The sequence below is a fragment of the Calliphora vicina genome, chromosome 4, assembly GCF_958450345.1.
Source record: "Calliphora vicina chromosome 4, idCalVici1.1, whole genome shotgun sequence".
In the NCBI taxonomy this organism is placed as follows: domain Eukaryota; kingdom Metazoa; phylum Arthropoda; class Insecta; order Diptera; family Calliphoridae; genus Calliphora; species Calliphora vicina.
The window spans coordinates 52,704,435-52,726,060 of NC_088783.1; the positions used below are offsets into that span (position 1 = coordinate 52,704,435).

General features: G+C 30.1%; 1 protein-coding gene across 9 annotated transcripts in view; it reads left to right on the plus strand.

Moving 5' to 3' along the window:
- Positions 1-21,626, plus strand: part of Nost (Nostrin) — a 140,558-nt gene that overhangs the window by 83,667 nt on the left and 35,265 nt on the right. Inside the window, exon 1 of one of the 9 annotated variants that reach the window (XM_065506676.1) lies at positions 19,176-19,358. The exons of the other annotated variants lie outside the window; for them this stretch is intronic. The gene's annotated coding sequence lies outside the window, so the exon portion shown is untranslated. Of the gene's footprint in view, positions 1-19,175; positions 19,359-21,626 lie in introns of those variants that run through there. 9 annotated transcript variants of the gene reach the window in all.

Genomic DNA, 21,626 nt, shown 5'->3' on the forward strand with positions numbered 1-21,626 from the left:
TGGATGCTAAACATTTTCTATACCAAATTATTGCTATTGATGCATTTTCTGTAAAACTAATTATTGCTATAGATAAATTTTCTTTAGATAATTATTGCTATTAATAAATTTTCTTCAGATGATTATTGCTAGTGATAAATCTATATATATAAAAATGAAATAGTCCATGTATGTAATGTCATCACGTGAGAACGGCTGGAGCGATTTGGCTGATTTTTTTTATACCCTTCACCTTCGTGAGAAGGTTATATATAAGTTTGTCATTCCGTTTGTAATTTCTACATTTTTCATTTACGACCCTATAAAGTATATATATTCTGGATTCTTATAGATAGCGGAGTCGATTAAGCCATGTCCGTCTGTCTGTCTGTTGAAATCAATTTTCTGAAGACCCCAGATATCTTCGGGATCCAAATCTTCAATAATTCTGTCAGACATGCTTTCGAGAATTTTGCTATTTAAAATCAGCAAAATCGATCCATAAATGGCTGAGATATGAGAAAAAAACCAAGACAGCCTCGATTTTTGACCTATTTTTGAACTATATCTGGATTACTAAGACATTAATATAGACAATATGGATATCTAATGATAGACAATGGGTCAAAATCGAAAAAAAATTTTAACCCGAAAAAAAAAATTTTAAATTTAAAAAAAAAAAAAAATTAAAAATTTAAAATAACAATCGAAAAAAATTGTTTTCCAAAAAATGAAAAAAAAACAACTGGAAAATAAATTAAATTTTGTTTACCTAAAAATATTTAAAATTTTGAAGTATAATTTGGTGAAGGGTATATAAGATTCGGCACAGCCGAATATAGCACTCTTACTTGTTTTTTTTATTCGATTCGAAATTTTCAGGAGATTAAAAAATTACGGCTAAAACCGGCTTTTTTGAGTCCAGTCAACTGTAATAAAAATGCCCCTAAAGTATGCAGTACAAATTTAGATGTTTTATTTTCAAATAAATAAGAACAGGCTGGTGTGCGTGGGATGGAGAAACTTGAAGAACTAACATTAGTAAATGCTACCGGGCGAAGCCGGGGCGATCAACTAGTTTTCTATAAAAAAAATATTGCTATTGATAAATTTTCTTAAGAAAAATACTGATGTTGATATATATTCAACAGAAAATTTTTGCTATTAATACATTTTCTATAAAATTTATTGCTATGGATAAATTGTCTTAAGAAAAGTATTGCTATTGATATATATTCTTCAGAAAATTATTGCTATTAATAAACTTAATGCTATTGGTAAATTTACTTAAGAAAATACTGCTATTGATATATATTCAAGATAAAATGTTTGCTATTAATAAATTTTCTATGAAATTTATTGCTATTGATAAATTTTCGTAAAAGAATTATTGCTATTGATACATTTTGTAAGGAAAGTTATTGCTATTGATACAATTTCTATAGAAAATTGCTATTGCTAATATGCCTTAAAAATTAGCTCTACTGAAATTTTCTATAGAAAATGATTCTATTGATAAATTTTCTTAAGAAAATTATTGCTATCGATAAATTTTTTTCTAAAACTTATTGCTATTGACAAATTATCAGTAGAAATGCATTAATTTTCTGTAAACAATTTATGCTATCGACAAAATTTTTATTAAAAATATTTACTACTATAAATTATAGAAAAATTTACATTAAAAAATCTATAGAAAATTGTATCCTATTTGACAATTTTCTATAACAAATTTGTGCTATCAACTAATTTCTACGAATATGCATGCTATCAATTAATTTTCTAAGTTTCTATAAGGTATTTAAGTCTTAGTGTTTAAGTAGCAAGATCATTAAGTGAATATCCTTGCTATTAATAATAATAATAATATATTCACCCAAAACAAACACAACGTATGTCAGTGCATAAATACTTTTTTTGCTCAACTGTAGCTAAGTGCATATGCAACATACAAGTACATATGAATATTCTTACACCTCATCTTCATAAGATTCTGAAATGTGTTGCAAGTTAAAATGAATGACTTGCTGTCTGTCTGCTCATCTTCGTCCGTCCTGGCAAGCGGTATAATGTAATAAAATTTTAATCCTAAGTTTAAAAATGATATTAAAACTTTGTTTTATTTTCTTTCTTCAGTCTTTTTCTCTCCTCTCACTTAAAATGTTAATGATTTATTGTGACATAATGACGGTATGTTTTTACTCTACTTGTACAAGTAAAAACGTGTTTGAGTAGCAGTTGTCTAACTGGCAGATAGACTGACTGACAGACTCACTAACTAAATGATTGTCTGACTACTTTAGTGAAATACGTTCACTAGGTTAATAGTATTTTTTTTTGTTAGAATAAACTATACATAGACACACATGTAATTTACACACTCATAAAATTACAAGATAAATGCAAATAACTACTATTATTAAATGCTTGAAAAAAAATTGTGTGTAAGAGTAGGTCTAAGTTTTCTTAGCAACCTGATTTGTAACACCATCCAATCTACTAGCCATCGTATGCAAATTTCTTTTAATGACCAGTGTTACTACTTGATGTATGACTGAGTGAGTATCTTCCAAACAAAGTGTCTTGAGAATGAGGTGCATAAAAAGATTAATGAGATTTGTTTAAGATTTTTTTTTTCACTGTGTGTCTTAACCTTCGCTTTACCAAAGGTTTTTTATGTTCATGGTTTACCAATACCCACCCGGGTGACACTACTCTTCTATAAATATATGCGACTAACGAAATTTTAAAAAATTTAAAAAACCTTATAAAAAGTTTAAAATGTTTCTATTAAATTCTATAGAACTCTAAAATTTGTTCAGTGAGTACAAATTTCATTTAAATCGAAACAAAATTAAAAAAAATATTAATCCAATAAAAACGATGTGGTCACCCGGGTGGGTATTGGTAAAGCGAAGGTTAAATTACTCATTACATTGTGTGAAATTGGCAAATACTTTAAATTACAATACAATTTGTTAATACAATTTTATGTTTTATTGTAATTTTTATGTGTTTTTAATAGATATTTTCAATATGCAAAAAAAAAAGTAAAATTACAGTAAAAACCCAATAAGCACTAAAGCTCCAGAAATATAACTGTAATTCAATTGTTTGACCAATAAGCATTTTTACTGGAATTCAAGTTGAAATCAAGTGTAATTCAAGCCTTGAATTATAGTCAAGCAATTGAATTACAGTTGTATACACTTTCCACTAAAAAGGAAACATAAATTCAAGCCATAAGTTTGTTTGTTTCAAAAATATTAAATTTGTCAAGTTTAAAACATAATTACATTTGGATTCAAGTCAAATTTCAACAAAATGTTCAAGTGTTTGAATTTTTGGGGCTTTGGTACTTATTGGGAATATTTATTATTAAAATAGGATTCATTGTTTTTCAAAATATTCTCTATTATTTAAGCAATACATACTTATTTTCCATAGAACATATTTGTTATCGATACATTTTCTACTGATTTTTAGAAAACTTATTGCTATTGATAATTTTCTATAGAAAATTATTGCTATTGATATTTTTTTTATAGAAAACTACTATTGATAATTTTCCATACAAAACATATTGCTATTAACAATTTTCCTTATAAAAGTTATTGCTATTTATAATTATCCATAGAAAACATTTGCCATTGATATTTTTTCTATTGAAAACTTATTGCTATTGATAATTTTCTATAGAAAACTTATTGCTATTGATAATTTTCTATAGAAAACTTATTGCTATTGATAACATTCCATAGAAAACTTATTGGTATTTATAGTTTTTTATGAAATATTATTGCTATTAAAAATTTTCCTTATAAAATATATTACTATTGATTATCTTCCATAGAAAACTAATTGCTATTGATAATTATTATAAAATATTATTGCTATTGACAATTTTCCTTAGAAAATGAATGCTATTGATAATTTTCCGTAGTAAATGATTGGTATTGATAATTGTCTATAGAAAAATTACTGGTTTGGACAATTTTCTAAAAAAAATTATTGCTATTTTCCATGGAAAATTATAGCTATGTCAATAGAAAATTATTTCTACTGATCATTTTCTATAGAAAACTTATTGCTATTGATAATTTGTCATAGAAAACTTATTGCTATTGATAATTTTTCATAGAAAAATTATTGCTATTTACAATTTTTATGAAATATGTTTGCTATTGGTAATTTTCCATAGAAAATTTTTGTTATTGATAGTTTTCCACAGAAAACTTATTGCTATTGATAATTTTTCATAGAAAACTTATTGCTATTGATAATTTTCTGTAGAAAACTTATTGCTATTGATAATTTTACACGGAAAATTATTACTATTGATAACGTTCCATAGAAAACTTATTGCTATTTATACTTATTATGAAATATTATTGATAATTTTCCATAGAAAATTAATGCTATTGATAATCTTCTACAGAAAACTTATTGCTATTGATAATTTTCCGTAGAAAATGATTAGTATTGATAATTTTCTATAGAAAAATTATTGATTTTTAAAAAAATTACTGGTATCGACAATTTTCTATGGAAAAATTATTGCTATTTATAATTTTCCATAGAATATTATAGCTATTTCAATAGAAAATTATTTCTACTGATCATTTTCTATAGAAAACTTATTGCTGTTGATAATTTTCAATATAAAAAAATACTGCTATTGATAACACTAGTTTACAAGGTTTTTGCTCATGAATTGAAACATATGGGGATTTGTGTATTTAGGTCTTCTAAATTCGGAAAAAATGTTTAAAAAAAATCCTGGACGTCAAACTTTTGAGATATTTATTAAAAATGAAACATATAAAAATGTACTTTAAATTAGGACAAAAAAATTAAAAGTGAAGTGTTTTAGTCCTCTTTTTATAATTGTTTTCATTTGTCTCCCTCACGACACTCCAACAGTAGTCTCCTAGCATATTCTGATCCCAAAAACCTTGATAATTCCTCTCGAAAAACTTCAAATCTTTATGGAAACGCTCTCCATGTTCGTCACTCATGTGTCCGGGGTTTTCCGGGAAAAATCCAAATGAGAATGTTAAAGTGAATTTTGAGCGATATATTTACACCCATCAGTTCAAAATTATGTAATAAATTCGCAACAATATCTCTGTAATTTTGACTTTTCTTATTCCCCAAAAATTCTTAAACAAAAAGTTTAAAAGAATTACATGCTCCATTTTCAACATCGATTAATAGACACTCAAATTTGGTATCAACCTAAATTTTTCATATTTGAGGACCCGCAAATATCCCTTCTTTTAGTTTAGCCTCAGAAAGACTCGGGAACACGCTGTATAAATATTGAAATGCTGGTTTTGTCTTATCTAAAGCTTTTACGAAATTTTTTAATATAAATAAGCATTTTGCAGTGTTTATGTCATAGGAAAACCTCGATTTGACAGAATAATTTTTCCGCAAATAAAACAAAAATGGTCTGGGTTTATTTTACAGTTTCTAGAAGACATTTTAAAATAGTTTTTACTTTAGGGTTTTGTATTTAATAGCGATTTATTAACGTTTATCTACAGGAACGATGTACTTTTATACAGTATTTATTTTTTCCGCGTTCATTTTTTTTGGAATGTGTCAAAAGAATATAACTCTGAAAGTATCTAGTAGCTTCGCCAGAGTATTGAGTACCCAAAAACTATATAAATATTTAATTACTACAATTCGGTACACTACAGTATGCATTAGTAGTACTCAGGGCAGGTGAAAAATAAAAACCCATATATCTCAAAATGTTGACGTATAGGTGGGAAACAAAAAATGGTCAATTAACTAGCGTTCCTAGCTCTTCTCAAAAATACAAGTTTCATTCCATGAGCAAACAAAAATGTTTGATTTGTAAACTAGTGTAATTATCCATTAAAAATTATTGCTATTGATAACACTATACAACATAATCAAATTTTTTCCAAAATTACAATAAATTTTGATAGAGGAGACAAAAAAAAAAGACACGTTATCGGCGTTTTGAAAGTTTACATCTGAATTTCATTTGAGGGGGGGGGGGGTTTAAAGTTTCCCAACTCTGGCACATAAGAAACCATGTGATTCTTACATTTTAGGTATAAAATATGTTCAGCAAAGTTATGTAAAATGTTACGGAGAATATTTTTGTAAAATATGTTAACCCTCTAAATCCTCAAGGCATGGGTCTTTTTTGTCCTTCTTTTAAATAAGTGCTAAAACAGGGATTAAAGGCGTTAAAATGTTCTGCAAAAAAATTATACTTATACCTAAAATGTTCTTTAAAATAAAATTCTTAATAAATGCGAAATTAACCCTAAGCTCTCTTTTGTTGTGTCTTATTTCTGACTTTCTGGTTGAATATTCAGTTTTGGTGTATTCAGGGCCTTATATTAAAATTTTATGGATAATATTTTTGCGGAACATTTTAACCCCTTAAATCCCTGTTTTAATGGTGTTTTTTGCTCATTTTTAAGAGAAGGACAAAAAAGACCCATGCCTTGTGGATTTAGAGGGTTAACATATTCTAAAAAAATGTTCTCCTTATCATTGTACATAAATTTGCTGAACACATTTTATACCTAAAATGTAAGGATCACATGGTTTATTATACCTATTAACAATAAGTATGCGCCTATTAACAATAAGAACGACTCACATGATTGTATCAACCATATATATGGTTACAGTAAAAATGTATATGTTTGTGACAACCATTTATATGAAGAAGGACTTACCATATTATGTTGCTCTCGGCTAATGCATATCATAATCTGAGAACAACATATTATGATAAAATTATTCATCATAAATATGGTTGTCACAAACATATACATTTTTACTGTAACCATATATTGTTGATACAATGATGTGAATCGTAAATTAACCATTTTATGGTTATCACAATCATGTAAATGGTTACTGTGACTATAATATAGTTAAAAACACAACTATATTTTTTCTCTGCGTGTATAATGTTCAATAACTAAGTGGGAATAAATGACAGATATGTACCCTTAAAAATTACATATAAGTTATTAAAAGATACCCCATCTATTGTAAATCCCGCATTTTTAAGTGCACCCCATAAATATTTAAATATGCACACCAAAAACCCACCTTACTCACGAAAATGCCACATGATATAAAAATAATGATTAAAACAGTAATGTTAGGTTATGTGTAACATTTTGTATTTTCTCATAATAAATGTTTACCATTTGTTCAATAAAATGCTAAATCAATTAGTTAAATTTAGCCACAGTTTGAAAAAGTACTAACATGCCTTTCTAAATGAATGACACCAAAAAAAAACACATTCTAGATTTTTGACAAAAAAAACATTTTAGGAACAGGAATATTCAAGCTGTTTATGACTGGAAACAATGTTGCATGCAACGCACTGCACATGAGTTGTGAGCAAATCAAATGGTCCACAGGCAAAACATAAATCGCGTGTAAAATGTGTTGCGTTTTTTTTATTTTCAAGAATAAGAGATTGACTCTTTGTTGCAAAACTGACAATTTATTGAATGTGTTACTTTCTAATGATTCTACTAGATAATTATTTTGTATATGTGTGATATTAAGTGTTTTTGGGGGAAATGATGTCAATCAGCCCAATAATGAATAAAAATTCCGCTATAGTTTTTTCCCTTTTACCATTTTTATACCCTTTATATAAGTTTGTCATTCCGTTTGTAATTTCCACAATATAATTTTCCGACCCTATAAAGTATATTCATATATTCTGGATCCTTATAGATAGCGAAGTAGATTAAGCCATGTCCGTCCGTCTGTCTGTTGAGATCAATTTTCTGAAGACCCCAGATATCTTCGGGATGCAGGATATCTTCGATATTGAAGCATATCTTCAATAATTCTGTCAGACATGCTTTCGAGAAGTTTCCTATTTAAAATCAGCAAAATCGGTCCACAAATGGCTGAGATATGAGGAAAAAGCCAGGAGAACCTCGATTTGACCTATTTTTGACCTATATCTGGATTACTAAGTCATTAATATAAACAATATGGATATCTAATGATAGATATTTCAAAGACCTTTGCAACGACGTATATAAGACCATAGTAAGTTGGACCTACAATAGGTCAAAATCGGAAAAAATATTTTTTAACCCGAATTTTTTTTCATCAAAAAAATATTAAAAACCAAAATTTTTTTAAAATTTAAAAAAAAAATTTTTTAAATTTAAAATAACAATTCGGAAAAAAAAAATTTACAAAAAATTAAAAAAACAACTTTGGAAAATAAAATAAAGTTTGTTTACCTAAAAATATTTAAAATTTGTATTTTGAAGTATAATTTGGTGAAGGGTATATAGGATTCGGCACAGCCGTATATACATAGCTCTCTTACTTGTTAACATTGAATTTGAATAGGAAAAATTGGAAAAAAAAACTTCAGGGGGTTTTTTATTCATGATTGAGCTGAATATGTTTAAAGCTCCAACAATTCCCTTAAAATCTTGTACCTCAAGCTAAATCTACTTCAAATATTAAGGAAACTTTTAGAGCCAAAATAACTGAAAAATAAAATAAACATTTTTGTTAAAACCCTCAACATGTCTGACAAAATTTATTAGAACAACCACCTTAACTTTTCTGCAGAATTTAAGTAAGAAACTGTTATTGAAGAGCAACAAGTACATGTGTACGTATAAATAGAAAAACCAATTGCGTGGCATACTGTGGCACAGTTACCAAACTTGCAGCTACATACAAAAGCCTCAACATCTAGCAAAAAAAAGAAGTAACCACATATAAACAACAACATAAGGCTGCTGCCCATATGTTTAAGATAGAAATCTTTTATAACATTATGCCACATGTTCTACATACGTTGCATAAACATTGCATAACCAATAAAAAAAGAGCATCTTGCAACCAATAAAAATTTTTTGTGTAGCAAAATATTATTACGAAAATTGTCTAACAGGTGTTTGGATATAAAATTTCTATTCTTATTTCTATACATTTTTATTCGATCCTCTAAAATATTTCAAGTTCTAGTTTACGCTTGATTACAAAACAAGCAGAGATAAAAATAAAAAAGAAAGACAAACTTTAAAAAACATAAAAACCAAATGGTCATCATAAAGTTTAGTGTTGCAACGGTTAATTGAAAATAAATTGAAAATTTTGTTTTGGCCATAAACGTGCTGCCAACTCTATGTTGGGAGCCAAGTAAAAAGATTTTCAGTTTTGTTTAAGGCAAATAAATCGTAAATATTCTTAAACTAGTCAGGTGACTAAAGAGTTTTTGGTTTGTCTGCCATGGTGTTCGCTTGGTTTTGGCCTACTATAGACTCTGTGTGAGTTGTTACGAGTATTAAATGAGTGTCTTGTTGGTGGCATGTTTTGGTAATTGTCCAGCTAACAGAGCACAACCACTGTAAGGAATCGTAAATGTCAAATGCTGTTTTTTTTCTCTCTCAATTTCATGGCATATTAATATATCAGTTTTATTGGTGGCTTTATTTATTCATTTAGTAATTGCCTTGTAGCCTACTTTTCAAATAAATAATTATTGCTATCGTGAACTAGCCTATTAAGAAGGGAATAGTATTTTTTGTATAACAAATAATTGCTATTTATAAATATTGTATAGAAAATTATTGCTATTGATAAAATTTCTATAGCAAATGATTGCTATCGAATAATTGCCTACAGAAAATTATTGCTATTAATAAATTTCCATCAGAAAATTATTGCTATTTATTAATCTTCTATAAAACATTATTGGTATTGATAAATTTCCATAAAAAATTATTGCTATCGATAAATTTTCTGTAGAAAATTATTGCTATTAATTAATTTTCTATAGAAAATTATTAATACTAACATATTTCCATAGGCTTTTATTGCTATCGATACATTTTCTTAGAAAATCATTGCTATTAATTAATGTTCTATAGAAAATTATTGCTATTTTTAAATTTTCACAGAAAATTATTGCTATTTATAAATTTTCGAAAGAAAATTATTGCTGTTAATAAAGTTTTATAAAAAATTATTACTATCGCGAAAATTTCATATAGAATTATTGATAAATTTCCATAGAAAATTTCTGCTACCGCAGTATTTAATAGAATGTTAAGATATTAATAAATTTCCGTAGGAAATCATTGCTATTGATAAATTTTCCTTCGAAAGTAATTGAATTGGTAATATTCCATACAAATTATTGAATCGGTTGTGCCGAATCTTATATACCCTTCACCAAATTATACTTCAAAATAAAATTTTTAAATATTTTTACATTAACAAAATTTTGAGCAAAAAAAAACTTTTGGTTAAAAAAAATTCGGGTTAAAACTATTTTTTACGATTTTGACCCATTGTAGGTCCAACTTACTATGGTCTTATATACGTCGTTGTAAAGTTCCTTGAAATATATATCATTAGATATCCATATTGTCTATATTAATGTCTTAGTAATCCAGAGGTTGTCCTGGTTTTTTGCTTATATATCAGCCATTTGTGGACCAATTTTCTCGATTTTAAATAGTAACCGAGCCGGAAGAATTCCGGAGATATTGATGTATGAATCGTGTATGTAAGTTATTTGGGGGCTCCGGAAAGTTGATTTCAACAGACAGACGGACATGGCTTAATCGACTCCGCTAACTATAAGGATCCAGAATATATATACTTTATAGGGTCAGAAAATTATATTGTGGATATTACAAATGAAATAACAAACTTATATATAACCTTCTCACGAAAGTGAAGGTAGTAGTCGGACGGGTGAAGTTCTGGACCTTAAGGCGGGTAAGGCAAAACTTCGCAATCACTACATTCTAAATGGGTGCCCTGATAGACCAGTCGATAGACAAGCAAAACGCTTCGCAGTTTGTGTTTATTTTCTAAAAAAAAATACTTTTTAACAGGTATTGCAACTTCAAACGAACGGTCTGTTCAGATTTCAGCAGCTCATAATAGATTGGACCTTTTTGCTCCCACCACATGTATAGCGCCATGGATATTTGGCTTTGGTATCGATTCGGTGGTTGGCCGGACTTCACATACGATCTCTTACGATTCGGGTTATTAAAAAGAACCCATTTTCATCCTAAGTAATGATTCGGTTCAAAAATGATTTTCTTAATGCCTCCAATTCTTGGTATTCAAAATGCTTCTGCGTAACTTTTTTTCAAATTAACGAAGTAAAGCAAAACTTCCCGCATATGACGCATTGTTGGCACAAAATTTGACATTTTCGAAGCAAAAAAAAAACTTTGTTTCTTACACTATAATGTTCTATATCAAAGTGAGAATAAATGACAGATATTTACCCTTCAAAATGACATATAAGTTATTAAAAACAAAAAAAAACGCGTTCAAAAGATACACCATTTATTGTAAATCCCGATTTTTTAGTGATGCACCCAATAAAATTATTGGAATTTTTAAATTTCCATAGAAATTTGCTGCTATTGATAAATTTTCTACAGAAAATTATTGCTATTTAGAGATTATCATAGAATATTATTGCTATTGGCAAATTTTCCTTAGAAAATTATTTCTATTGTTAAGTTTTCTTTAGAAAGTTATTGCTATTGATAAAATTCCATAGAAAATTATTGATTTCGTTAAGATTTCTTTTATCAATTACTACTATTGATAAATTTTCCTTAGAAAAATATTGCTATTGTTGCTATCGATACATTTTATATAGAAAATTATTGTTATTGATAAATTTTCCTAACATAATTATTGCTATAGCTATAATTCCATTGAAAAGTATTGATCCATAGAAAATGGATGCTATTGGAAATTTTTTTTTAGAAAATTATTGCTATCGATAAGTTTTCTTTAGAAAATATTGATATAATTTCATAAAAAATTATTGCTTTCGATAAGTTTTCTTTTAAAAAATTACCTTAGAAAAAAACAAGTAAGAAAGTAGGGTCGGTCAAGCCCGACCATATAATACCCTACACCAAGTAAATGAGTAAAAATATTTTTCTTTTAAAATTTCAATAATTTATATTTTTGAGTGATTTTCAGAAGTGGGCCTTATATGGGGGCTATGACCAATTATGGACCGATCACCATGAAATTAGGTCGTGTGATTTATGTCTATATTAAAGTTATTTATGTTGAATTTTGTGTATATACCAACATTTTTAAGCGATTTATGCACGTTAAAGCGATTTTCGGAAGCGGGTCTATATGGGAGCTATGACTAATTGTGGACCGATCGTAACAAAATTTGGTGACATGAATTTTGTGTATATAAAACTTATTTAGAGCGGAATTTGTGGAGATACATATATAAATTAAACATTTATGACCGATAAAGTCCAATTTCGGGAGGACATTTGTATGGAGGCTAGGTGAAATAATGGATCGATTTCAGCCAGTTTCAATAGACTTGGTCCTTGAGCCGAAAAAATAATATGTACCAAATTTCATCGAAATATCTTCAAAATTGCGACCTGTACTCTGCGCACAAGGTTTACATGGACAGCCAGCCGACCAGACGGACATCGTTTAATCGACTCAGAAAGTAATTCTAAATCGATCGGTATACTTTAAGGTGGGTGTTAGACTAATATTTTTGGGCGTTACAAACATCTGCACAAACGCATTATACCCTCCCCACTATGGTGGTGTAGGGTATAAATAGAAAATTTCTAAAGAAAATTCCTAAGAAAATTATTGCTATCGATAAGTTTTCTTTAGAAAATTATTGATATTGATAAACTTCCATAGAAAATTATTGATTTCGAAATGCTTTTTTTGAAAATGTTGTTGCTATTTATAATATTCAATAGGAAATTATTGTTATCGATAAATTTGCGTTAAAATATTATTTGCTATCGATAATTTTTTTTCAGAAAATTATTGCTATTGATAAAATTTTATTCCATAACAAATTATTGCTGTCGATAAGTTTTCATTAGAAAATTATTGCTATCGATAAATTTTGTTTATTATTATTTATTGCTATCGATATGTTTTCTTTAGAAAATGATTGATTTGATGAAATTCCATTGAAAAATTTTCTACTCAAATAATTTTGCACTTAACTGAGTACATAAATTTGTATAAAATTTTAAAAAACTCTTTAACGGTTGTAATTATTTCGAAATGCCATCATGACAAATATTTCAAAATGATTGCACTGATAACAAGCTAAGTAAAAAGTAAAATACACACTGCATAAACCACACATCACAAAACAATTCACATAACACCCACTAGAGCACTTAATGTCACATTGTTTATTCTGCGAATTTTTTTGGGAAAACTGATTTTAATCAAAAACAAACCAAATAAAAAAACGCCAAAAAAACTAACATGCCACAAGGGAAAAGGTAGACAAAGCGAAACGAAACAAAAAAAAAAGAAACAAAACAATTGTTTGTCAATCGTTGTGTACGCACTGTTTTGATCATTTAAGTGCGATTATAATGCAAATATGCCTTAAACGACTGTCAAATGATGCAGTGCAAGTTAGGAAACCCAACCAAACAATCATTATATTTGTAAGATACAAAAGCAAAGATACATGTGTGGAGATACTTGCATTATGCCTGTAACGGTTTTCCATAGAGTGCAACATTTTAGAAATGTTTTGCAAATAAAAACGCCATTAGAAAGAAACACCAAATAGGAGTTAGCTTTGTAATATTGTACTAATAAACAATAAACAAAAAAACACACATCTAATATCTATTCAATTTATCATAGTTACGGCCAAATACAACCAAAGTGGTAGATAAAAATTAAAATAAATTTCCGGCAAGACTACGAATATTTATTTATTTATTTATTTTGGTTATTCAAACTGTTTCTTGTTAGTACTCGTACAAGCATTTAGAACCAACTGTGATTTTAATTTATTCTTATTTCTCTTACATCATTTAACCAGTTCCTGCATAAATATGCATGCATGTCCTCATAGATGTTTATAATATTTTATTATTTTTAGATTATATAACTGGATTGTCACACTGAACTAAATTTCGTAGAGCCTGTTTTGAATAGTCTTTTGTTTGTAAAGATTTTCCATTAAAATTCTTGAATTGAACATTGATTAGAATTATTAACTACAACTACTGTTATAGAAGGCATATTAATGTGACAGTGCAGAAGTGGCAAAGAATGGTTGACCATTTTCATATTAAAAATACATACATCGCTTCTATCGAATCAGTTGTATTCGGTACAGGTTCTCTGTGATGCTGTTATCAGATTTCACCAGCTCATAATAGATAGGACCCTTTTATATACAGAGCATTACCTTAACGTGATTACTGTCTGTCTGTTAAGATCTCTCGGCTTCAATTCGTAAGGTACCCAATTTCCCTGCTTTTGGATGAACGTTTTAAAATGTTTGCATGAGTAGCTCCCAATGATCTTGCTCAACTCAACAAGAGTAGCGTTCAAAAGATACGCAATTTATTGTAAATCCCGCATTTTGAAGTCATACACCTAATAGAAGATCCAGATCTCGTCTTTGATATTCAAATATCACTTAGAGAACCCAAATATTTATTACAAAACTGCTTAAGGAGATTACCACAAGCATTCTGCCAAATGATAACTAAGAGTCTTGGAATCATAATACTAAAGCTGTTGAAGTACTTACTGCTGGATAACACGACATGGAATGTGGAGTTTACTTTGAGAAGTTTGGGATTAGATATAACTCTAGACTGAGATACAGTTTACATGCAGAAATATTTACGGTGTCTGAAGCAACTAGACTGATATCTATACGGTTGATAATTTCATATCTCTCTTAGATAGTCAGGCTGCTAAATAAGAACTATTTCGATAATAGAATTATTATATTAGGGGCAGTCCGTCATTGTCGCAAAGAGCTACAAATTCCCAAACTGAGGATGAATTAGCACGGGTTCGATGACTCGATAAGATAAGAAGGTGTTTTTAGACTTGATGCCTGCACATTGTGGAATACATATGAAATCCTTGTGGGATTCTTTTGAAGAAGGCAAACCAAAATAGTGGTTGATATTCAAGACATAATGATTTTAGATATTTCATAATGAAGATTCGACTTCGATCCTGTGCCAGGATGATATTTGCAGATGTTGTGATGAGGAAGAGAACAGCTTTTACTGCCTGCACTCTCATGCATTCAGCTTAAATGTTTTGGTTACTTTTTGTGAAAAAATACTCACAATAACTGTGGGATTCTTCTTTAACATTCCTGACCTTTTTATCACCTCACACCCTGAAAAGTATGAAGTGAATATTCTTGCACATCTCCGTAATTTGGATCATTGTACTATTTCCGCCTCCTTTTCGCTCTGGGAACTTCGCAACGTTTCACAAACAGCTACAAAACGTTAAATTTTTATCTACGAAAAGACTAGTTGGACTGAGCTCAACGATTTCTTTCGGCACATTAATTGGAAACTTTGTTTCCTGGCGAAAATGGTCCAACATGATTAATTTATGTTGAGAATGAAGACTTTCAATCCATCAAAGAAATCTTCTATTAGTCTTAGACAAAGATCTTGGTTTAATCAGACGTGCATAATAGCAATCACAACCAGAAAGAAAACAATCATCAAAACGCAGAAATTGATTCGCTATGAAAAAAGACAAGATCTTCATGTGTCAATGTACTAAGACGCGAAAAAGCTCTATACGAGCAACGGCTTCGTCCTAAAGTTCTTACAAAAGTTCCCCGGGGTAGTAAAAGCTTTTGGTTATTCGTTAAAAGAGTAAAGAAATAATGCTAGTTTCTCATTTCCGACTCTTTTAAAGGATGTCCAAACATTCACTGACCGACCCGGTTGATAACATTTTAGCTCTAATTCTCACTTAACGAAAATTGATCAACCACTGACCGAACTCGTTTGCGGTCGTGCTGTTAAACGGGTTTTATCGGATCTCAACGTCAATAAGTCTCCTGGGCCAAATGGTACTTCAGCACTGGTCTTGAAGCAGTGCTCTTCGACCCTAGCTCGTTCATTAGATAACCTTTTCAGCATTTTATTCCGTGCCGGCAAATTTTCTGTATGTTGGAAGGTTGCTAATGTAACGCCAATTGCTAAAAAGGGAGGGGCTAACAACCCTGAAAATTATCACCCAATAGCAATTTGTTCTGTACTTTCCAAAGTTATGGAGAGTTTGGTTAACTTCCATCTTGTGAAATATTTAGCGGCCAACAATCAACTCAGCGACCGGCAGTATGGCTTTCGTAGAGAAGAGATGGGAGACTTGACAATCTCTGAATGGGATCTTGCGAATAGAGTCGCTTTGAAAGCTCGCATGACTTAGTGTCGCATGTTGATATAAAAACGAACAACAGACCATATCGCTTCATCTGTATTTATGGGTGGTGTAAATATTGTGGAATCAGAAGCTCTTGATGTTCTGGGCATGAGAATACAATGTGATGTCCGCTGATCTAAACACATTTCAAGAGTCTCGGTTTTCTGAAACGGTATAGAAATTACTTCACTCCAAAAAAAGGTTTTATCATTACATAAACGTATTTTCATGAGAAAATATCTCAAATCATTATGGTCGATAATAATCACCCCTATCGCGAATCATTATTTCACATGAAATATGTTCCCATTTCCCATTTTTCGTTCATAAACTTTGTTCATGTGAAAAAATTTACCATGTTGTGAAATTTTGTAAACAATAAACAGCTGCTACGAACAAAATCAACTATTGTGAATGAAAAGTTTAGGGGAATATCACGATAGCAATTTTCCCTTCGAGGGAAATGGGAACATAAATTTCACATGTTTTTCACGATAGGGGTGAATACCTATAGACAATATTAGCTCATATTTTTCCATCCCCAGAAGTTTTCTTAACAGGATGTCATCTTTAGATTTCCATAGGTCTTTCGTTTGTCTACTTCGATATGAATTGTTCCAAAGTGTATTTGATATTATGTCCAAAGGATTTCTGTAGCTTGCAGAATATAATAGAGTTGTTGTACAATTGCCACAATTCTTCACAGAATCGATAAATGGCACAATTTTCATTCATAAAAGATACAACTCTAGAGGATACTTCAGAGATCGAAGTCAAACTGGACAGTGGATGAAACTCATAGCTTCCAGGAACCAAACGCTATCGACAATTCAGATCTATACAAACCGAATGTGAGTGAAACTCGTTAAAATAATCAAAAGGCGAACAAATGATAGGACTTCTAAAAGGCATACTAACACATTTGAAAATATCCGATACTCATTCCACACTGCCTGCTCTTAGAAGGTGTTCAAGAAGCCCTATGAATACCCTTCTAATAACAAGTGTTTAAATTAAAATAGTCTACATACATCAAAAAATAAAATACTCTGCATCTATTTGATTAACTATCTTTACAAATTTACAAAAATAAATTACATAAGTAGGTCTACCAGCAGCCCATCATAAGTAGGACTCCTCTCAGCCCTCTAACAGCAGCGATTATTCAAGGCCTTGGCTCGCAATGACATGCCGTGTAAAATTAAATGATTTTACAATTCGGCTAGAAGTCCTTGTGTCTGCAAAATTAGACCTTTCCCAGCGGGAAAAATATGCAGTAAAGGACTTCTAGCCGAATTACAAAATCATTTCAATTTTTCACGGTGTGTCATTGCGTGTCAAGGCCTTGAATAATCGCTGCTATACACTTATACACTTGTTATACTATAACACTTGTTATTAGAAGGGGATTCATAGGGCATCTTGAACACCTTCTAAGAGCAGGCTGAGTGGAATGAGTATCGGATCTTTTAGAATGTGTTAGTATGCCTTTTAGAAGGACTACAAACTGAAGTCCTATAATTTTGTCCAGCTGGGTTAGGATGGCCCCTTTACTGTGTTGTGCTGACCACTGCTTTATAGGTATTCTTTTCGAAAAAAAAAACAATCTTATTTGTAAACAATTATCCCTATAACACTTTTATCCTTCACTGTTAATGATGGAGTCTGTTTTCTAATAAAACTTGTAATAAAATAAATAATATTTGACCTAATTAAATTTTATTTTAAATTTACTGCTTCATCAGAACTTCAATTTCAATGCCTTTTTAATAGTGTATTAAATTGCTTTAATGACAACCAAATTTATCAAAATAATTAATTGAACAGGTAGAATAAATGAATGTAACACCAAACTAAAAATTTAATCTAAGAAAATAAAGCAGAAAAAAAACAACAAATTACCGGTTTCTCATGTTGTTCTTGTAAATGTTAAAGAAGTTGTTTTAGTTGTTGTATGAGAACTACCCCAACAATAAATATTTATTATTTTAATTACAACACAATCTTACCAACAACAACTACAACATGGATACATTTCATAAAGAAGAAGCAGAAAAAACATGTGTGTTGTTATTATTATTTTCTGATTTGTTTTGATTCTTTTATTCGTGCGATGTTTTGTTGATTTCTCACACAACTGGGAGAGTTTTCATCGTTTTTCAACGATTTCAATTTGGGAGAGTTTAATTCTTGAGAGCTGTATTTTATTCGATGTTTTGTTTTGTTTTCTGCGTCTGTTTTTTTGTTATTTTTATACAAATTTTTGCTCTACGTGGGGAACCTCTAGAAAATGCAGCAACAACTCAATACAGTCATTTACTAACAAGCAGCACCTACGGACCCCGGTGTGGAATATATTTTTCGTATAATTTTTTTTCTTTCTGTGTTCCCCAACTTCTGAACCATAGACTGGCAGTGTGATATTTTTGTTTCGTGCGGTATGTTGTGTGACGTTTAAAAATTGAGAACAAATGACAAAGTGAAACGGTAGAAATTTTAAAAAAATATATAATTTAAATAAAAAGAAAAATGTGAAAATTAATTAGTAAAAATATAATAACAAAAGCAAATAAATTAACAATAATTGAAAATACCTACATATAAATATTTGGTGTAAATACCGTTAATAAAAAATTAAAAAAAACACGATCATATTATTGTTGTTATTTTTGTAAATTATTAACAAAATACTTAACAAACAAATACACTTTGATCTACAGCTATTTACTACTACTGACATCAACAATAATGAAATTTTTATGCACATTTATTTTTCAATTTATTTAAAACTAAAAATAAAACATCAACAAATATCTAAACTGTCGAGACGAGATACGTTGTTAATTTCATTATATGTATTAAAAATATATATTAATATTTGTGTTTTTTCCAGTGAAAAATAGTTTAAAAAAAATCCACTAAATATTTTGCGTGTTAATAACACATCGGTTTACGGTTATTTACATTTTTTGTAACAAAAATTAATGATTATTAACAAAAATAAATCAAGTGTTACTTTAACTAAAAGTGCTTTTTTTACCAAAAATTATCAACATTAAACGAGTCTACATAAACAAATTAATTATGTGTGAAAATATAGTTTAAAAGTAAGATGAAAAAACTGAAATTTAAAAAATACCCATAAAGAAAATATTTAATTATTTAAAAAAATATACCAAAAATATGTTACAACTTTAATTTTGAGTAGGTAAACTAAGTTTTTCATTTCATTTGCAACACATTGTTACTACAGTTCCAAAACTACTTTTCAAATAACAAAATTATAAAGGTTTCCTATCTTTAAATTTTAATTAAAACAAGTAAGAAAGTATGGTGGGTGGAAAATCACTCTCAATTATTTATATTCGAGAGTGATTTTCGGAAGTGGGCCTTATATGGGAGCTATGACCAATTATGGACCGATCACCATGAAATTAGGTCGTGTGATTTATGTCTATATGAAAGTTATTTATGTTGAATTTTGTGTATATACATACCAACGTTTTTAGTGATTTAAGCACGTTAAAGTGATTTTCGGAAGCGGGTCTATATGGGAGCTATGACTAATTAAAAACCGATCGTAACAAAATTTGGTGACATGAATTTCGTATATATAAAACTTATTTAGAGCGAATTTGTGTAGATACATATATAAATTAAACATTTATGACCGATAAAGTCCAATTTCAATGGTGGCTAGGTGAAATAATGTACCGATTTCAGCCAGGCTTCCTCCTTGCTCCGAAAGAATTACATATATGTACCAAATTTGATCGAAATAACTTCAATAGCGACCTGTACTTTGCGACCAAGGTTTACATGGACAGCCAGTCGGGTGGACGGGCATCGTTTAATCGACTCAGAAGGTGATTCTAAGTCGATCGGTATACTTTAAGGTGGGTGTTAGACTAATATTTTTGGGCGTTGCAAACATCTGCACAAACGAAGTATACACTCCCCACTATGGTGGTGTAGGGTATAAAAAAGAGTGTGTGATATATCTTCGAAATTTTTCATTCGTTTCAAAGGTCTATCGGTGCTATTAGCTAAGGAATATAACGTGCGGTTTCGCTGGGCGACTCTCATCCAAAATGTAAAATTTTCCATGACTCTGTAGCGTAAATCAGGCTAAATTCCCATACACCAGTAACTTAAGAAAACACCACAAGATAAAGTCTGGGTCAAATCGCACTATCTCTATGACCAGTTTACTCCACCTTTAAGTGAGATGATCATGCCTTCGAATTGCTTGTACAGAATGTCCAATGTGGCATGAGCTGTCTGGTACGTATGTGGTTATGTTGAAACCACATGTCATTGGATTATATATCATACAATTCAGACCAAAAGTAATTGGTAATTGCTCGCTGTTTACGGTGATGGCCTGTGCTACGTCGTGCTCAAAGAAATATGGACCTATGACGCCGTCATGACGTGGTGACGCACCACGAATTACATACCAAACTTTGACTTTTGGTGTGGATTTTGACGGGATGAACTGAACGTTCTTGGTTCTCATGTGAATTGGTATCGTCCCAAATTCGACAATTTTGTTTGTTGACAAACCCATTCAACCAGAAATGGGCCTGATCACTGAAGATGATTTTTTGATGAAAATTAGCGCAACGTTGCCCGAACAGAACATCCATTTTGATAAAACCATTTTATCATTTGAACGTGAGGTGGTTTGGCAAAACAAACTGAATAAATGACCTCCAATTGTACAGCTGTAGTATTAATAATATGACTGCTATCAACAATAAAAGTTCGGAAGTCCCTATTGGAAGACCCTTGACAATTTCATTCATGTGGCTGTCGTGGCTAGCTTTACATTAGCATATCCTGTCAGTCCAATCGTCTAAGACTTTGTTGACAGTTTCTGGTTCTATCTCACGAACGGCTCGGACGGTATTATCCTTAAGAGTCATAACATTGCATAACATTGCTCTTTAACAGCATACCACAAGAAAACTTCTAAAGGGGTCAAATCACAACTCTGAGGCGGTCAATTACACGATTACCAAACTTAGTGCGCAAAAGATTAATTAATTGTTTGATGAGCTATATGACAGAGTGTGCCATTCTGGTGAAACCAAATATAATCCAAGTTCATATCTTCCATATCAGCCCATGATAAGTCCGTAATCATGCCTATGTAGCGCTCTCCGTTGATCGAAATGGCGTTCGATATTCTTGTATTAGTACCACAGCAGCCAAATTCTCGTCGGTACGCACCGTACGGGAAATATTAATGAAATAAGTTATCTGTCTCAGAGTATTATAAATTATTTATTTTCATCTATTAAAGTGAATGATTCCTTTTATATAAACAGTTTGAACTAAAACCGTTCAATAACACTGTCCAACAAATTAAG